General features: G+C 38.6%; 1 long non-coding RNA gene across 1 annotated transcript in view; it reads left to right on the top strand.

Moving 5' to 3' along the window:
• LOC119477005 overlaps positions 1–14,828 on the top strand; it is a 103,101-nt gene extending 88,273 nt beyond the window's left edge. Inside the window, exon 4 of the long non-coding RNA XR_005204151.1 lies at positions 14,120–14,828. This is a non-coding gene — a long non-coding RNA (uncharacterized LOC119477005). The remainder of the gene's footprint in view (positions 1–14,119) is intronic.
• Positions 14,829–21,707: the final 6,879 nt, after the last annotated feature.

Genomic DNA, 21,707 nt, shown 5'->3' on the forward strand with positions numbered 1-21,707 from the left:
CCATAGTTTAGAGACCCAACAAGAGATCCCACAGATAGAAATAATATAATGTTGACACAAACTAGTAAAGGTCATGAAAAATACAGGTGTGTAAATTAATTTTCAACACATTGGTAGAAAAAGAATGAAGCTATGCAATGGCTCCAGACTTCAGTGTGGACAGAGCCATTAAAGAGTGCAGTTTTTAATGAAGTACTGCTTATGAGAGTTAATCAATCAAATCAGACTTTATTCGTATCTTTCGTACAGGTTAGTTAGTGCAGTTCATTGATGACTGATAAGCCAAAAAATAAGACGGAACAAGTGTGAACTGTGAAAAAAATAGAAAAGACACAACAATTCAGCAATTTAACAATTTGAGACTAATGCACTGGAGACAATAAAATGATAGAAATGTAATAAAATAGAATTAAAAGCTCTAATAACAGTAACAGTAGTAAAACAGTGTGAAGTAAAAATTAGATTGATAAAATAAAAAAGAATAAAATTATACAAGTTAAATACAATAAAATAAGTGATAAATACAATAACAATAAAATAGAATAAAATTATAGAATTTAAGTACAATAGAATAAGTAATAAATAAAATAATAAAACAGAATAAAATTATACAACTTAAGTACAATAGAATAAGTAATAAATAAAATAATAAAACAATAAAATTATACAATGTCAATACAATAAAATAAGTGATTATTAAAATACAATAAAATTATACAACTTAACTACAATAAAATAAGTGATAAATAAAATAACAATAAAATAGATTAAAAATAAAATAAAATTTTACAACGTAAATACAATAACATAAGTGACTAATGAAATAATAAATTAGAATAAAATTATACAACTTAAATACAATAAAATAAGTGATTAATAAAATAATAAAATTGAATAAAAATAGAATAAAATTATATAACTTAAATACAAAAAAATAAGTGATTAATGAAATAATAGAAATAGAATACAATTTACAACTTAAATATTATAAAATAAGTGATTAATAAAATAATCAAATAGAATAAAATTATACAACTTAAATACAATAAAATAAGTGATTAATGAAATAATCAAATAGAAAAAAATAGAAGGAAATTATATAACTTAAATATGATAAAAAATAAGTGATTAATAAAATAACAAAAAATAGAATAACATTTTACAATTTAAATGCAATTAAATGATTATACTAATTCCCATGAAATTACCATTGTCAGTTGATACAGATAAATCATTAACAACGTAAGTCACATGACACTGAACACATTTTGACACGTCACAGTAAGAAAAGCATAATTAATATAATAATTAACGATGGCTGAATTCCATTTAGCTGCTTCAGTTTCAGGATGTTGTACATGATCGCTCACTGTCACACTGTCATGCTTCCTGGGAATAGAATGGAGTCATTGTTAATGTTATAACACCTGTGCTTTTCCTGCTATGACGTCAGATACAATAAATCCCTTGTTCCTTGTTCAATGAGCTATCCTCCCACCAGATTTCATTCAAATCTGTTATGTTTTTGAGATATGCTTCCGACGAATAGATAAAGAAACTGGACCAAAACTGCCACCTCCTTGGAAGAGGGGTAATATTAAATTAAATAAAGATTGGAGACTACAAAGATGTGTGTGTCTTTACACTGAAATATCTCCTTTATCTTTTCATTCCCCGTGTTTTATATTTCCTCCCTCGTCTTTCTGGTCAGCTCTTTCCGAATGAATCATCCGAAAAGGCCTGCTGAGCTCGCTAGACGACATCTGCACCTTTATGAACAAACAAACCGCTTCTACGTTTTAATATTCCTTCAGCTGCACGTCTCCTCATATTACTCTTCTGGGTTCTTTGTCTTTCTGGTTTTTCCTCAGGTTACAGTTACCACTTCAATCACTCGCAAAGGGTGTACATATATATATATAGTGAGCTCACAGTGACGCATTATATGCATGTATTTAGTTTTACTTTGTTGATGATGTGTCGGCACACTCTCACAATTTTCCAGCAATACGTTGGTATGTTTTAGATTGAATACAACTTAAATGTTACAGATAAATCCATGACACACACCTGATGATACCAGTTCTTGTTATTATTCCCAATAAAACCAGTTAACTAAACTGAGGTAAACTATATTCCTGGTTAAAATAACACAAGTTAAAGGACTCTAGACACTTAAAGGTCCCATATTATAAAAAAGTGAGATTTTCATGTTTTTTTATTATAAAGCAGGCTTAAGTTCTGTATAAATACTGTGAAAGTATCGAAACACTCAATCCACAGGGAAATACACACAGCCCGTATTCAGAAACTCTGCATTTGAAACAAGCTGTCAGGATTTCTGCCCATTTGTGATGTCACAAATATACAATATTTAGACCCTTTACACAATTTTATACGTAAACCTTCTAAATGTGTCCCAGTTTATTCCTGGTTGCAGTGGATGTGAATGTCATCAGCTGACAGGAAGTACACATGGACCCAAACTGTTGCCTAGCAACGCAATTCTGTTGCAATTCCGTCGCAATTCCGTCAAAATGCGCTAAAACAGAGCGTTTCAGACAGAGGGTAAATACAGGCATATTCAGGCAGACAGTATGAGGAAAATAAAGTTTTTTTAAACATTACAGCATGTAAACATGTTCTAGTAGAAACACAAAATACAACCTGAAAATGAGCACGATATGGGACCTTTAAGGCAGAGTTTGTTGCTTCATTTCCTCACTTTTTATCAATTTAAAAACATCAACTGACCTTTTTTTAAATTTTTGAAAGAGTAAAGTGACCAACCTGCCGTCACTATAACTGTATTATAACATAATGAAAGAACAAAAAGCATCAAAATGAAGATCTTGCTTGTGTAAGACAACAGAAGTGGCCTGTATGTGAGATAGGGCGGTAACATCGTGGTGGTAATAAGTAGGTGTCTTTGGCAGCAGGAGCCGTTAAACAAGAGCCAAGTTGGCTGACTGCTCAGTCCCATATGACAGGAGGACCCATGTTGCGGTGAAAGGGGTCTCGCTGGCTTCAGACCCCAAATATAATCTGAGCTCTCTATTTATCCTCCTTTGGCAACCTGAAACAATGCAGGGCATGTATTATTGCTTCTATTATTAGCCCTCTGTACAGTTATTTATACATGGACACAGCTGATCAAAGCCTATTCAGATTGGATTCACAGCTACTCCGGTTTCACTCGTGATAGAGGGTAAAAGAACGAGCAGCCCCGGCCATCAGAGGAGACTCTAAAGTTTGGTGTTTTTTTTTTTTAAATTCAGGATAAAAAAATGTGATTATTTTCAATATACTGGTCTTGTTTTATGTCTTTCTGATATTTAGTGGCCAAATGATTTAAAATGTCAGTGTTTAAAAGGCAAAATTTATACTTTTAAAGAACAAAAAGAAAACCATAAGAGGCAAATGTGTTAAATTGGATTGTATACAATAAAATTGACATGACAAACATCACTTCATCGCTGTCCAGTGAAAGCTATGTCTCTCCAAATTTGGTGATTTTAGATTTTTCAGATAAATTGAGGGACCCGTTATACAGAGGTGGAAATAACCACATTAATTCACGTACTGTACTCACTTTACACTACTTTATACGTCTACTACCGCTATATTTCAGAGGGAAATATTGTACTTTTTACTCCACTACATTAATCTGACAGCTGTAGTTACTAGGATGTCATGTTACCAGAAATTTAGTAGTCGATACCAATACTAGTGAAATTCCTCGATTCTCGATAGAACAAAACAATGAACTAGGGCTGTAACGTTAACGCGATCTTTCAGAGGTTGTAGCGGGCTCAGTCTTAAAGCTAAAGTAAAGATACTGGTATCATATGAAACTAGAAAATCTAATGAATCCATCTGTACCGACCATGTCATACTAGCTTGTCGCAAAGGAGGTTAAATAACGTTCCAAACTTGCGCTAAATTTTGGCGAGGAAAAACTGTCATGTCCATTTTCAAAGGGGTCCCTTGACCTCTGACCTCCAGATATGTGAATGTAAATGTGTTCTATGGGTACCCACGAGTCTCCCCTTTACAGACATGCCCACTTTATGATAATCACATGCAGTTTTGGGGCAAGTCATAGTCAAGTCAGCACACTGACACACTGACAGCTGTTGTTGCCTGTTGGGCTGCAGTTTGCCATGTTGTGATTTGAGCATATTGTTTTATGCTAAATGCAGTACCTGTGAGGGTTTCTGGACAATATCTGTCATTGTTTTGTGTCGTTAATTGATTTACAATAATAAATATATACATACATTTACATAAAGCAGCATATTTGCCTACTCCCATGTTGATAAGAGGATTAAATACTTGACAAATCTCCCTTTAAGGTACATTTTGAGCAGATAAAAAATATGCGGGATTAAATATTTTAATCGATTGACAGCCCTAGTCATATATAATATATGTCACACGTGACATTTTGCAGAATAAGTACTTTTATTTTGTTGATAATACTTCTGAATATTTACTTAGGAATGATTTTGAATGCAGGATTTGTACTTGTAATGGTGTATTTTTAGATTGTTGTATAACCATAACTTCAGTAATAGTTTAGAATCTAAACTATTGTTACTACAGTATAACAATATCTAAACTTAAAATATGTTGTAGATGATGTTATACATTAGTAACGGTAGAATTGTGAGGTGTGTGAAGCGTCTGTTGAGAGTTCAAACAGCGTCTGCAGCAGGACCTGAGCGGTTATGTAAATTCAACCAGTTCTGCCTGTGTGGCTGGTTTCATTCAACCAAATGTTTGTCAAGCCGACACCACGATATTCTCACCAACTGGCGTCAACGTTTTTACATCTAATAAAGGGGCTTTCTGTTCACCACAGACAGAGTGAATTAATAGCTACGTCAAAGAAGACATGAGGGATTACCAAGAACCATCGACGCTGTGAAAAGGATTAGATAAGGGGTCGTGTTTTGATCAGGAGTTTGCATGACGACACAGTTACTGATGATGATCAGCAACAATTCAGATGCTAACAGGTTTCCTGGAAATCATGCTGGTTCTTAGAAGCACTCAGTGCTAACTCAACCGTGGATGAAACCTTGAAACAACATTTATATACTAATAATGTGCTTTTCTAAATAAGTCTTGAGAGAAATGCAGCATGAATTATGTTCACTGGCAACATCGTGGAAGAGAGGAAGTGATGTATTTGTGTAGAGCAAGCTAAGTGTTTGGGCAACAAAAACACTTTGGTAAAGATTAAGGACAGATCAGAGTTTTGGATTAATTTTAATAAAGTAAACACATCCTGTTTTGTGCTTTAAGTCACTTTTGATTTTCTCAAAATTGGACGTAATAGTCCTTAAGATTTTCATTTAAATAAATGTCTGTTAAACCTGCCGACTGCGTGTGCGGTCAAGCCGGCCGTCGCTCTCATCTCCGTGGTCAAATCAGGCCGACACTACGACTGTAGAGCACCCATATACTGACATTTATGTTAAATGGATGGAGCTGACCATGGATGTAAAAAGAAAACGGAGCTGACGGGAGAGCTAGAGACGGACTTAGAGAAGTTAGAGGAAGTATACACGTCCGGTTTTCAAAATAAAGTGTTAACAAAGAGAACTGTATGTATAAAATACATATATGGAAATAAGATTGATTGGATTATATTCACCAGAAGTATAAAACATTACATGTCCCTTATAAATTAAAAAGAAAATACCACTAATTTGTGAGGGAAATGTCTTTAATCTTTTCTTTGACTGATATATTTGACTTCAGGACATCTCTGACTACATACATGCTGAAAATTAAACATTTAAATGTATTAATTTAGATATTTTCCAAAGTAAAAATCCCTAGAAGTGTATGATTCAACTTTTTCCCCATGGTACAGTGTTATAAAAGTTAACAAAAATCACAATAAATCATAATATTGAACCGCAATACATATCAAATCGGCACCAAAGTATCATGATGGTATGAAATGTTCTCCTTTGAAATATCAGTGAGGTAATATATTATCCTGTATTTATACATTTCAGCATGAGAAAACATTTGTTTTTGATTATTTTATGCTTGTTTCCTTTTTGTGCTGCTGTAAAAGATGCCAAAGTGACATTAGTACCAGTAATCTCTCAGTTCTGGTGTCACAGGGAAGTGGGAGCAGGTGGATGTTAAAATGATTCCTGCTGATAAAAGGTTTACAGATGTATATAAGCCTTATTTTATTTCATTTTGAATGCTCAACAGGATTAGAAACCTCATTTTACAACCATTTTTGCGAGATCTTGAACCGGATCGAGCCGACTATCTTCCTTTTCTATAAATGTCAGCAGATGGAAAACATGACAGAGTGCGTCTTTGTGTGTGTGTGTGTGTGTTTAGAGATCACACACATGATATGTGATAATGTCAAACTTTGATGTAAAACACAGTTAAGTGGTTTCACCTTTTTTTTTTTTTTGCTCAGCATGGAAAATATGACTGATGGTGTTGCGGTATTCGCTGGCCCAGATGAAAGACCTAAAACCACTTCCTGTCTGCAGCGAGGTGCAGACGCAAAGTCACATTTAGAGCAGCACAGGAAGATCTCGACCTTATGTAACCTTGGAAACCAGTTGTCATACATGCATTCATTTAGCGAAGCCCCCTGGGGGACGGCGCTTGACTTACAAATTAGGCCCATTTACTAATTGCTGTGTTTTATGTTTTTAATATGCAAAAGACCCCCTCCGCTCTCAGTATTTCATCCCATCTGGCCATTAACTTCATTTCTTATTCAATGCTGAGGATTTGAAAAATGGACAAATGTTGCTGCTGATGGTTTCTAAGAGGGAATGGCACAGATGGGCCTACTGCAGACTCAACAGCTTGTAAAGCAACATGTCCAGCGATGGCAGGGAGGGACGCTGCCAAAGATTCAACAGCCTGTCGACCTATGCCCTTTTTACTTTCTGCATATTTATCAGCCTCCAGCCAGCTAGTCTGTAACACAACACACAGCTTCAAATGTGTCTAACCTCTCCAAACTTGCTGGGCTGCTCTCTCTGCCATTTTTAAATCATTTTCATTAGCTTCATTAGGCAATTTAATTGAATGAGCGAGACCTTAACCGAGGACTGACACAGCTCTCCAGAATAACGTTCTGTTCATCATTAAAGCTCGGGCTGTGTGACTATCATCGTACAAACTGTCTGAGCTCTCACAGCCCCAAAACCACACACAAAAAAAAAAAAAAAATGCCAGCGCAGTCTGTCGATGCATTATGGTGCCTCCCTCTGAAATACTGTCACACCATGATTATATTTTTTTGTTTATTTCTTATATTTATTGGATGGAAAGTCGATTTCCTGTCTGAACTTTTGCAAGTAACAAACAGACATGTATATTAGGTACGGTGAGAAAACTCCCTAAAATGCTCGTATTACTCCTCGTAATATCAGAAGACGTGATAAGATCGGTTTCTGCACCCAACATGTAAATTAGCGGACACATCTTAGATTTCATCGCCGCACTGAGAAGTCATTATTAGTCACCGTTACACCAACACACTGTATGAAATTAGATTTAATCGTGTTTAAAGTAGGTCAGAAGTACAAAAATGAATTGATGACAACGTAAATCTTTTTTTAAAGGAACAGAGAGCTTACTTTTCATGTTGTGTTACATGTTTGGATACTGGGCTACAAAGCATTAAAGCTTCAGTAGTCAGTATAGTTTTGGCATCATTGGGCAAAAATTCCATAATAACCTTTCAGCATATTGTAATTCAAGTGTTCTGAGAGAAAACTAGACTTCTGCTCCTCCTCATGTCTCTGTGTTCAGGCTTTAGAACATCTAGCCCGTGACGGGAGACTTTGACCAATCACAGGTCATTTCAGAGAGAGAGAGCGTTCCTATTTGCTGTGCTCCGGTCATGTGACCAGAACTTGGTGTTCCTTCAAACGATTTCACAATGGTGGCCGCGTCACAAACGTTCTCATTTTACAGCTAAACGGTGCACTACAAGATGATTCTGAAAACATCTGAGGAGAGAAATAGACATTAACGTAACATAATATTGATTCATATTTGATCAGCGCTGCCTAGTTTGACCGTTTGGTCGGAGTTCAGAGTGACTGACAGCCGGCTCTCATAGACATTAGCTGGACAGTAGACCTCAGATCAGCTCTTACTGCTTGTTTTCCTCAGGTCTGTGAAATCTTGCAGATGCCGTTAGGAGCACCGGAGGACACAGAGACACCTGTTTCATGTACTACTGTCACCATATAGCGACCGTTTTATAAAAATAACTTTTTTTAAATCATATTTTCTCCAATCTCGCCTACTTCAGCTTTAAAGAACAACTTCTATATAACAGTTAATTTACATTTACGAGGCATTATACATCAGATGAAAGTCTGCCAAATATGTAACCTTTATTGAACAAGGAACGGTTAGTAATAACAGTGAGTTATAGTCAAACATAAAGCAGATAACACAAAATATGAATTAAACAGAAATAACATAAGCTGACACTTCAACTGCTTTTATTTCTTACAGCAGGTTCACAGAGGCCGCGAAGCAGCGCGAAGCAGCGCGATTTTTGGAGAAGCGTTGCCTTCGTCCTTTCGGCTCCCATGTAAATCGATCTTCAGCGATAGTTTCAGCGTCTGGTCTATTTTCTCTGCGTTCCACGAGCGAATCTGGCAAGAAAACACTCTGATAACCAACTATAAACGATATAAATGATATACTATATATGATATAAAAGATCGGATTCTGATAAGATGATGAAATATGCATCCCACAAACACCTTTGACCTCCCTCCCTTGTCTCCCTGCTGTTCTCCCGGAGAAACTAGAAAACCTGATGAATCCATCGGTACCAACCATGTCATACTAGCTTGTCGCGACGGAGGTTGAATAACGCTCCGAACTTGCGCTAAATTTTGGTGAGGAAAAACTGTCATGGCCATTTTCAAAGGGGTCCCTTGACCTCTGATCTTAAGATATGAGACAGACATGCCCACTTTATGGTAATCACGTGCAGTTTGGGGCATTCTTCAAGCATATGTTTTATGCTAAATGCAGTACCTGTGAGGGTTTCTGGACAATATTTGTCATTGTTTTGTGTTGTTAATTGATTTACAGTAATAAATATATACGTACATTTGCATAAAGCAGCATATTTGTCCACTCCCATGTTGATAAGAGTATTAAATACTTGACAAATCTCCCTTTAAGGTACATTTTGAACAGATAAAAAAATGCAATTAAACGGAATTAAATATTTGAATGGCTAGACAGCCCTAATGTATGCGCATGATGAGGAGTATTAGAGGTGTAAACAGGAATGTAGTATGCATAGAGATATCAATGTATGTTAAGAAAGAAAACATTATTATTAGCAGTATATTTATAAGACATTTCATAACAGTTGATCTTTTGACCCTCCTCCTCCAAAACCATCTCACAGCCCTCGGGGGAGTTCCGACTGCGGGCTGAGAACGACTGAAATTAGCTGCTGATTGTAGGCAGTGAAAATAAAACTAAAACCATCATGTGCTGCTAAAAGGACAAACGTCTCCCTGCGAGTGTTGCCGGTCGGTGCGAGGAGGCCCAGCAGGCTGTGACAGATTACCAGGAGAAGTATAGTTTACACCGAACAATAACAGCCACATCACTGAACTCATAACAACCCTATTTTCTCCTGAGTTGGGCCAGTCTGCTCAGTATTATTCATTCAAGTTGGCATGTCCCCTTCGCCTGAGGAAGGCTGAATCATCCTCACGGTCACTTAGCAACAACCAAATATTGTTTAGTTAACGATCAAAAAATGTAAACATTCGCTCTCGCTCGCTCACGTATGTACTCCGCTTACCGTGCATAAAGCCAGTGATGAAGCGTCACTGATCTCTTGTCGTGCTTGATGAGTACGTACAGTGACAGCGTGTGCTCTTGCAATTTTTTGGTTTACCTCATGCTCTGATGAAATCTGAGATAATGATCTCAAGAATAGCAAATATTGTCATTCTCCCTGCAGTGGGAGCCCAATTTAATTCTGACCTTATCCCAGAATGGAAGCATATCATACACATGGATGGATTTACACGACTGAGGGTATTAGATGATGTCTTCTGATATTTATACCCGTCGCCCACAGTGAGCGTGTTGCTTACGAAATGTCTTCTTAGAGGTTATAAACTAAACTTCTCCGCCGTGACCCTCGAGTGGAGCGACTTATCAGGAATAAATCCCTCAACCTTTGAAACAAACAGGGATGACACAATATAAATAACAATGACTCTCTCTCTCTCTCTCTCTGCAGCCGTTGCTAATCACGTCTAAATAGCAACTGTTTCTAGGACAGGGGGTCACCTGCTGCATGGCTGTGTGGGAGCCAGGGCCTTTTAGCCTTGCATGGCCGTCCCTCGGGGGGGATGAGGTTTTTAGCCTCTGTTGGCAGCTGCCTCTATGCTTTGGGAATGAACTGCTCTGGAGTATAACTGCATTTATAATACTCTAAGTTAATGGGAGACGATGTATAGCAAGTCAGGAATTAGAGGACACAGTTTTTCTGACTTTGTTTAAAGACGACCTTTTATGCTTTTGTGCTTCCTTTAGTGTGTTATATAGTTTTTTTTGTGCATGTAAAAGGTCTGTAAAGTTACAAAGTCCACACCAAAGGGAGTTACTCTTTCCCACAGAAACACTGCTCCTGAACTGACTCAAACGCCTCGCTTGAAGTCCCGCCTTTTCTTCCGTAACATGGTGATGTCACCAAGTATTGCCGCTCACACACTACACGAGAATCGAGTAGGGATGTGACGGCGAGGACATTTTCCCACCATTTAATAAACTTGTGACAACACCGGTGTTACCGATTACACCGGACATTTTACACAAGAAAAGATGACACTCAATATGTGTAGCGCGCTTACTTTGATCTTTAACATACGTTTTTGGATTGCCTTACCAACGGAAATAAAAATACAACCTGACCTGAAAACATTTAATGAAAAGGTGAAACATTGGCTGAAACTAAACCAAACCTGTGATCACAGATTATTGATTGGGAACATACATATGTACATTGATTGTAATGTACGATGTGGTATTATGTATTTTTATTTTTTCTTAAAAGCCTAACCAGGGACAAGATCTGCAAATTATCTACGGCTAGATATCCTATGTACATCGGTTGTACTTTAATTAAGTGTAACAATGACTGCATGTATTGTCCCTGTCAAATAGATTAATAAATAAATATCTAAATAACGTCGGGTGGCGGTGTGTCTGGCCTCTCCAGTAGAGCTTTCGTTGTGAGGCTGCAGGTTTCCACCCGGCGCCACTCCGCCACGCACACCGGATGTGACCGCTCCGTCCTCCTCACTGCGATTACCTCCTTAACATTATGTTTCCCTCATAGCATTGGGTTTAAATCTGAAATATTGCCCCCTACATCGTTTTGCTTTTTCGCCTTGACACCAAATCCTCCGCCATCGTCTTGTCTGTCAACTCTCTCTCGTCCCGTTTGTGTGTGAAATCTGACTCCTGCTGCTCTGAGCTGAGACTCCGTACGGAGAAGACACTTTCAGTTTGTAGCGTCCGTCATCCGACTATGTATTTATAACACAGCACTGATACTTGAAAACTAAATGTGTTTTATTTCTGTAAATAAAAGCAAAACGATGTAGGGGGCAGTGAGCAAGTAATGTAATCGGTGTGTGCCCGACCACCACATAACACCGGTAACACGACTACCGTGGAGATTATCTTTATCAAGATTATCTTTCCAGATATTCCTGAGGTATGTTAAGAGTGTTTTTTACATCCCCCGATCGGCTCGGAAGTCCATCCTGGCCGCACCGATCTCAAATCGTAAAAAATAAACATGTTCAATATGACTGAAGAAGGAAGGACAACTACTGCCGTCATGGCGGCCGCGACTAATGCAAAACGTGAAGCATAAAGTAGTAGTAAGATGGAGCTCAGAAATGGAGGACTAACTTGTTGATTTGTGGCAACAACACAAGTGTTTATTTAACGTGTCTCCATGACTTCATTCATCCATACTTTTCAGAGCAAAAACTACTAGGGTGAAAAGCCGGTATGAGAAAAGTAATATGTTTTTTTTAACATTAAAGCATGTAAACATGTTCTAGTAGAAACCGAAAATAAAACTATGTACCTGAAAATGAGCACAATACGTCCTCTTTAAATGAGAAACTATGAGATTGTGTGTCTTTTATTGAAGAGGGTTTTCAAATCAAGTGTCTATAGTTAGTGCTCTTCCCTTCGTCTCTTCAGTCACGGTTGCTAATACTGCTCATGCTAACTCCTCAGCTTCCCGACATTATTCTACACAAGCTGTTGCAGCTGTCAGAAATGTAAAACGCTTCACTTCCTGTATGACAGGATGATTTTGCAAAGGAAGAACTTTACCAGACACCAGGTGTATGGAATAGCAAATTTTAAAACCTTTCCTGAATCAGCTATTGAATAATAGATGTGCTCAGTTATTCAGTGAATAGTAAACTAATATTTAACAATGGCAGTTGAAGGCTGACCTTTTTGCCATAAGCAACGTCTACACTGGACACATAAATAAGAGTTTTTGGAGTACTTATTGAGACTTTAAGACATTATACACTTAGATAAGAAAGTCTCCAAAAGCGTATTCCACCAATACATTCTGCATTGTATCCTAATGCAGAAACATATTAAAGCTTTTTGATGCTATTCTCCTGCTACGTGTGAAAATGGATTTGCCTGCCGTGGAATTTCCTCCTTTAATCAACACTGAGTATGATAACGTCAGACTGATATCACTACAGCTGCTTTACATATACGCTGGACCAGTACGAACGAGTAGTTGCGCTCGTAAAGATAGTGTGAAAATAAAGCCGTCATATCAGCCTAAATGACACTGACTGTGACGGTTTACTGTGGGTTCACCTTATTTGCCTAAATTAGATCATGGTGTCGGTTATGACCGCCGTTATGCAAACAGGAAGTGACAAAAGTGACAAACGTAGACTAAGACCATCCCCATCAAAGACCGTATTTGAACTATGACTGGTTACAATCCCGTCTCCCATAAACAACCGTCATCAACTGAGCAAACTTCATCTGCTGGCAGCGATGAAATGTAACTAAGTACATTTACTCAAGTACTGTACTTAAGTACAGTTTTGACATGCTTATACGTTACTTGACTATCTCCATTTGATGCTACTTTATACTTCTACTCTTCTACAATTCAGAGGAAAATACTGTACTTTTTACTCCCCTACTTTTATTTGACAGTTATTAGTTACATTTTACATTAAAAAACATTTGATATGATGCAGTACTATACTACTAATCTACCCAGTACTACACAGAGTATCTCAAATTGGCTCCACATTGATAAATGACAACATGAAAATGCTCTTACATGTATTTGTTAGTGATGAAAACAGAATAATGTAATTAGGGCTGTCCAAGTTAACATGATAATAAGCTAGAGTGGAGATCATATGAAACTAGTTAACCTAATGAATCCATTGGTACCAACCATGTTATACTAGCTTGTCATGAAGGAGGTTAAAAAACGCTCCAAACTTACGTGTTTTTCGTGACGTTTGTGGCGTGTTTTCTGTACTTATGTTCTGTTGTTTCCGTACGTAGTGTACTTCGTTTAACATACTCATTTTAAGGCCAACCATGATGTTTTTCCTCAACCTAACTAAGTGGTTTTGTTGCCTAAACCTAACTAAGAGGTTTTGTTGTCCCTTGCTGGTTCTGCACCTTCATACACGTGTGCAATACACGCACATCTTCTGGTGGATAGGCGGGTCTATTCACACTTTGGCGTGATGTCGGGTTGTCATATCACCTGGATCCAAACCATTGGAGCCTGTTTTAAATGTTAACATGCTGTAAAGATGTACTGAAACAATGGATGATGACATTCACCATATTTGTTATTCTGCTACCTGCTGCCAACATCAGTAACTACTTTATAAAAAATCTTATACTCTATTAACAAAAATCCTCCTGAGAGAACGTCACGTGACCCAGCGATCTTTGTTCTCTCTTTTTATCTGAGTCTCCTTGGAAAACTAATGATGTCCTTTCATGCTCTCCTCCTCCGTGTTCACAGACTGACAGAGTGGAAGCCTACAATGCAGGAAAGCTGATGAGTATGCAAATGACTGAGACGGAAAGAGAGAGAGAGAGAGAGAGAAATGAAAGCAGAGAGGCAGTAGCGGAGAGTGATATGTGTCATTTGGTGATGTCATGCAGCCAAGCGTCCAGGGTGACAGCGGCGGTGGTAACGGCCTGAGTCAGAGGATGACATCAACGCAACAAGCCGTCAGACAGGTTGTGAAAGGGCTTAGTCCCACGCTCCCATTGTCCTCTGGTTTAATGCTGTTATTCAGCCCGCCACCGGCCTTACCATTTGTTAATCTGACCTAACACACAGTTAAACACAGGACAAAGACACACAAACAGCCAATTTAAAGGCCAGCGGCAGAAATGTCAGCCTGTAATACACCATCACAGCTTTTTCAATACAAAAGAAGAAGCACACAGTTTTTTGAGTGAGGTCAGGCAACGAACATTTACAAGCAGACAGATTCAGCAACGCTTGAATTGATTAGCTCAGTGTTTGGCTTCTAATGTAGACGTGTATGAAAACATATAGATTCATCAGAGGATCATTCTTGTGATTTTCTATATTTGTCTTCCCATACAACTAAACTGAATTCCCAATTATGTTTCGAGGGAAACGTATTTTGTCACGGATTACATTTGTCTTTGACGCATCTAATAGTCCGCTGAAGGCCACAGCAAGTGACGTAGTACATCGAGCAACTGTTAATGGTATAATAACGAGTATAACAAGCGAGAAAGTCCACTACGGGCGGGCGGGAGGTGTGGTAGATGGGTCAAACAAACACAGGACTTTCCTCCAGGAGACCGCTGTTCATGTCCCGTGTGAAACCAGAAGTCAACGTTCACATAATGTAATCATTTTAAGCCAAACCATGATGTCTCTTTCAAGGCAAGAACGGCATTGTTATGAAACGCTTTTGCCCTGCGCATTATCGTGTCACTCACACACCTCTCCGTGTGACCAGGCTGAATGTTTAGTTCATTTTAGTTTAGTGTGTTTAGCATGCTAACATTTGCTTATGAGTCACTAAACACAAAGTACAGCTGAGGTTGATGGGAGTCACGTTGTTTGTTTTGCAAACCAAAGTAGTCGATGATGAAGCTAGATGAAGAAAAAAGTGGATCACCAAAGTTATTACAATTTATCCTGAAGGGAAACATGAACGTCTCAAAACCACAAATGTGAACCTCGTGGTAATCATAGGATCACCAAAGTCATTAAGATGTATTCTCCAGGGACCATGAAAATGCTCTGGCAGTCCATCCAGTAGTTGTTGAGATGTTTCAGTTTGGACCAAAGTCAGTCCACCACTTTGGTCCAACAAAGCAGTGGTATGTCCATCCCTAGAGCCATGCCACTAGCATGACTAGGAATATGGGTCCAGATACCCAACCCTGTCTCACAGTCACAGTTTTAAACACATTTGGTTGATTAACATAAATGGAAACAAAACAAAACAAAACTAGAACTCTCCGCCAAGCTGCCCGAGTTCAGTTGCACCCCCCCTCTCCGTTCAGCTTGCGCCGTCATCCAGGTGTATTTTTGTTCATGTTGAGATCAGCTGTACGTAGCGGAGCATCGTAAAACACTTCATTCAAACTGGACAGAAACAAAATAAAACTCACCTAAACCGTTGTCGTTACTCTTTCCAATGATCACCAAGTGTGCTTTTGGTCGAACTCAACTGTTATTTCACCAAGTTTAATGTGAAAAAACGCAGAATCTAAAGTTGTCCCCACCCCCCCAGTCTCTCTCTCTGAAGGAAGAAGACGGGGTCACGTGTCATCAACGCCTCATCAGTCACACTGCGCTTGTGTTATACCCAGAGGTCTTATTGTTCTGGCTGATCGTAATGCTTAAACAAATTCCTGAATCTGGATCATGATCCGGATCGCCACCAAAATCTAATTGTTCCTTGTGCCATACCCCACCCCTCCAAAAGATCTCATTCAAATCCATCGCGGACTTTTGCAGTAATCCTCCAAACCAACAAACCAACAAACCAACGCCGGTGAAAACATCACCTCCTTCCTAGGCCTTCAGCCTTGGAGGAGGTTAAACTGCTTTGTTAGGTTCAGTAAAAAAATCATCATGGTTTGTCTTAAAACGACGAAATTGAAACAAAAACACAACAAAACTACTTAGTTAGGTTTAAATACATTACGTTATTGAAGCTAGCCACTCCGACCTCCTCCCTACGTGGACTTCGGCGGACTGTTATTACAAACATATTTATGATGCATTAAAAACAAACGTAATCTGCGACGAGTTACGTTTCCGTGGAAAAGTAATTCACAATGCAGTTTTCGTTGTACGGGAACTGAAATACCTGCGGCCTGACCAGCTTTAATGCATTATCTCCACGGTTTGATAATAAAGGGTTAAAAGCTTTTTCAGTAATGCATTTAATAACCCGTCACCCATTAGTTTATAAATATCTAAATGATATTGATGTCAAAGCTACGTAATTCTGAAAAGTTCAATTACATTATCTCCACTAACAGGCAGTCAGAGGGTGAGAGGACATGCTGATTGAAAGAAAGAGGCAGAAAGGTAGAGACAGACAGACAGCTCTCCAGCTCCCACATTCACATTTGAATATTTTATATTTTCCGACCACACAGTCCCACCGTGGAGACCTGTTCCTCTGACTAACGAGGCCTCTCTGGGGTCAGGTCTGGTTCTCTGTTTGTTCGTTGCTCACTGTACTTACACAGAATTACAGATAAGCACAACATGAGTCAGTGGGCACATATACGCTCACATGAGTCAGTGCGGTGTACGTAGTTAACACGCTGGTTTCAGAGAATCGACCTACCTGGTATCACACATGTAGAGTTTCAGAGGGTTAAACCGAGCGTGTGAAACTCATTTTGCAGACTGCAGGTTTGATAAGTGAGTGTGTGGCTGCGTTTGTGGATGATATCACCTCTCAGCATGTATAAATATCCTTTATGCTTTCTTTATGTTTGTATAAAAAAAAGGGGGGAACAGAATAGATTACATGTTTACCAGAAAACTCGAGTCATTCTGCTCCTCTGTGTAGTCAAAACATTCTTTCAAGACAAGAAAAGGGGCGTAAATTAAAAGATGACATCATGTGAATCCACACAAAAGAGGCCCACATGTTGAATAGAAGCCTTTTTTTATTATCTTTCAGAGACTTTTCAACGCTTCAAATAAAAACCCTTTTAAGGCTGAGATAAAGAGTTTATTATACATGCAGGATGTTGCAGGTGGCTGGAGTGCCCCCTGCTGGAGAGGGCTATAATGAACACATACTTTGTTTATGAGGCACTTTTCAAAACCTGGTAGGCAGCTACAAATGAAAGAATTCAACATAACAAAACTAAAAACAGAAATAAAATATTTTAATAAATATTTAAATCAAAGATAAGCAAGATTGTTCAAAGCATAAATAAATAGATAAATAAATAAATAGTTAAATAGTTAAATAAATAAATAGTTAAATAAATAAATAGTTAAATAAATAAGTAAATAAATAGATAAATAAATAAATAGTTAAATAGTTAAATAAATAAATAGTTAAATAAATAAGTAAATAAATAGATAAATAAATAAATAAATAGTTAAATAGTTAAATAAATAAATAGTTCAATAAATAAGTAAATAAATAGTTCAATAAATAAATAGTTAAAAATTCATATATAAGCCGATTTTTTTTGCTTTCTCACCGCGAATAAAGTCATCAACCAATCACGTTGTGCGGAACAGGTTGAGTTGCGCCTATATTTATGAAACAACAACACCGAGGCTCCGTAGTCCAAACCAAGACGGCAAACTTCATTTCTCCTTTCAACCTTATCGAAGGCGGCGCAGACCAGATCCACTCCTTCCGTTCTTACCTTTCACAATAAAAGCCCTAGACATATAATATTTGCAGGCGAGTATTTCACATTTTCGTGTCGTTTATTCGTCATCACGCCCCCGGTGTGTAAAAGCCTATAAGCAGCTAAATGCTCCACCATGTTCACCAGCTTGTTGCTAACTGTGTCTGTCTGCCGTTTGATGCCGAGCACATAATGTACGTTAAGAAAAATGCATGTTGCTGCCAAAAATGAGTCGATGAGTCGGTGAGAGTGATCCAAAACAGTAAACAATGAGCTGAAAGTTGCTTAAAGGTGCAGTGCTTTACATTTCGGGGGATCTCTATTGGCAGAAATGGAATATAATATTAATAAGAATGCTTTCTTTAGTGTATAATCACCTGACAATACGACGCATTATGTTTCCGTTGCAATCTGCAACCTCACCACTAGATGGCGCCAGATCGTACACACTGCACCTTTAAAAAATCAGATTAGAGCAGCTTTAATATGAGATTTAAAACACTCCCCAGTTTACTGATGACTGTTTGATGACCTGAGAGCCAGGACAGGAAAAAAACTCACCGCAAATCTCAAAGTAGGACTGCCGCGTGCCTTTGTTAAAATATTCACTTCTAGATGCAATATTTCATTCTGAGTCAAACCACCCAGAACACTGTCAAGCAAACCAACAAAAAAAAAGTTATCATCTGTAGATCGCCGTCTTGCTTTCCTTAATAATTGATGCCTGCCTGGAATTCTGTTGAGCTCCTTTCTTCAGATTTCACATTTGTCTTTTTCCCCACTTGTGCTCCGGTTGACTGGCCTCCACAAGAGCTTGAAGGAAAGTCACAACAGTCAGATTGCCACTTATCACACTCAGGCACGCAAGAAATTAAACCTCCATAGCCTCAGGTGAATGCTCCGTCGGTCGGGGCTCTTTGCATTTCAGAGTCATTACTTTGCTGTTCTGCACTGCTTGTCTTCAGCTGTGCAAACTCTAGTTTTAGACCTAGAGTGAAGATACTGGTATCATATGAAACTAGAAAACCTGGTAAACTTAATGAATCCATCGGTACCAACCATGTCATACTAGCTTGTTGTGAAGGAGGCTAAATAACGCTCCAAACTTGCGCTAAATTTTGGTGAGGAAAAACTGTCATGGTCATTTTCAAAGGGGTCCCTTGACCTCTGACCTCCAGATGTGTGAATGTAAATGGGTTCTATGGGTACCCACGAGTCTCCCCTTTACAGACATGCCCACTTTATGATAATCACATGCAGTTTGGGGCAAGTCATAGTCAAGTCAGCACACTGACACACTGACAGCTGTTGTTGTCTGTTGGGCTGCAGTTTGCCATGTTATGATTTGAGCATATATTTTATGCTAAATGCAGTACCTGTGAGGGTTTCTGGACAATATCTGTCATTGTTTTGTGTTGTTAATTGATTTACAATAATAGATATATACATACATTTGCATAAAGCAAGTATAGTTGCCCGCTCCCATGTTGATAAGAGTATTAAATACTTGACTAATCTCCCTTTAAAGCTGGGCATACACTGTACGATTTTAGTCCATCTCTGGCCCGAATTTTGAGCTGCACGACTCATTTTAGAGTCGGACCGGATTTCAGCTTCGTTGGGCGTCGTTTGCCGTGCAGACCGAGGACCGATTAACTCTTCCCGACTGGCTGTCGGGCAATCGGATGAATTTCTAACATGTCAGAAATTTTGGTCGACCGTCCACAGGCTCTTGCACGGTTGAAGCAGAGCCACAAGCCGGTTCCCCAACGTCAGCGCCTTTTTTCTAGTTTTTTTTTCCAGTTATCAGAGTGTAGCTATCAAGATAACAATGTACTAGCTATAGATATACGTAGCTAGCTTTCCTCCAATTCTCTCTGCTAAATGGACAAGCCGTACTGTCCACGTCTTCCTAACCACCTGAGAGTCCATATAACGTTGCGCAGGCACCTCTTGTTTTTTAGACGTTTCAGCCGACAGGATGGCACAGGTGATCAAGGCAGCACGTTTCTGCCTTCTTAGCATTACTGTGACCCGTACAGACCTCTGCTGGCAAACAGACTTTACCTTCCTCGGAGCTTTCAAACCAATCTTTATCGACAACTGTCAACAGCCAGTATTTTACACGTACAGTGTGAGCACTCAGGTCGTGGTTGATGAACAGACCGTACAGTGTGAGCACATAAATCGTGAGATTTGGCATTACATCGCAAACGATCTACTCGTACAGTATGAGTAGGGAGTACACAACAACATTTCTAAAATCATAAAGTGTATGCCCCGCTTAAGGTACATTCTGAACAGATGAAACAATGTGCAATTATGTTGCGATTAATCGCGATTAACTATTTGAATCGATCAACAGCGATACTTAATATACTGTATGTAGAAGGAAAGCTGTTTATTCCAAGGCCAAAGATTTCCTTCCTGCCTGGATAAGTAGAGCAATCTTTAGAAGTCAAGAGGATCAGTTTGTGTTCAGCAGCTTGATCTCTCCTCTCAGTCGGTGCACAGCGGCAGAGAAAGCTCCTGGTCTTGGCACATCCACAGAGCCGAGCGAGCGTCGTCTCCCCAGAAATCAGCTCACGGTCTTTATTCTCCTAATACATTATTGAAAGCTATTTTTGCAGCTGCACTCCAAGAACAAAGGTATTGCAGTTGTCACTTTCAACTTTACAGACAGAATGGGGGGGATATTTTGGGATGATTTTTTTTTTTTTTTCTCTCCGTGAAGTTCCCCAAGACTTGACTGACTCCCCTCAAGCACTTCTTGTCTTAGCATCTGCCAGCGTGATGAGCGTGTCGAAAAAGCCTTTTGTTAATCATGCTGTTCAAAAGGGCCGTCGTAGGTTGGGAATACACCCATTATACGCTGGCTATTTTGCACAAAGCTCATATAATTATTAGGGCTGTCGATCAATTAAAATAGTTAATCACGATTAATCTCACATTTCTATCTGTTCAGAATGTACCTTAAAGGGAGATTAGTCAAGTATTTAATGCTCTTATCAACATGGGAGTGGACAAATATGCTGCTTTATGCAAATGTATGTATATATTTATTATTGTAAATCAATTAACAACACAAAACAATGACAGATATTGTCCAGAAACCCTCACAGGTACTGCATTTAGCATAAAACAATATGCTCAAATCATAACATGGCAAACTGCAGCCCAACAGGCAACAACAGCTGTCAGCGTGTCAGTGTGCTGACTTGACTATGACTTGACCCCAAACTGCATGTGGTTATCATAAAGTGGGCATGTCTGTAAAGGGGAGACTCGTGGGTACCCATAGAACCCATTTTCATTCACATATCTTGAGGTCAGAGGTCAAGGGACCCCTTTGAAAATGGCCATGACAGTTTTTCCTCGCCAAAATTTAGCGTAAGTTTGGAGCGTTATTTAACCTCCTTAGCGAAGAAGCTAGTATGACATGGTTGGTACCAATGGATTCATCAGGTTTTCTAGTTTCATATGATACCAGTATCTTCATGCTGGCTTTAAAACTGAGCTCGGTTCAAGCTCCGGAAGATCGATTGCATTTATGCATTAAAGAAATTAAACTTTGGCAGCCTTAGTAATTATCATACGATTTAAGGATGAGCTTTTTTATTTCCCTTTCATTTTTTTTAGTCTGATCTTCAGTTGCATTTTTGATTTAGACTTCATGTTTTATCTCCTTCCTGCTTGTAGCACGCAGCGACTGGCGAACA

The sequence above is a fragment of the Sebastes umbrosus genome, chromosome 18, assembly GCF_015220745.1.
Source record: "Sebastes umbrosus isolate fSebUmb1 chromosome 18, fSebUmb1.pri, whole genome shotgun sequence".
Lineage (NCBI taxonomy): Eukaryota > Metazoa > Chordata > Actinopteri > Perciformes > Sebastidae > Sebastes > Sebastes umbrosus.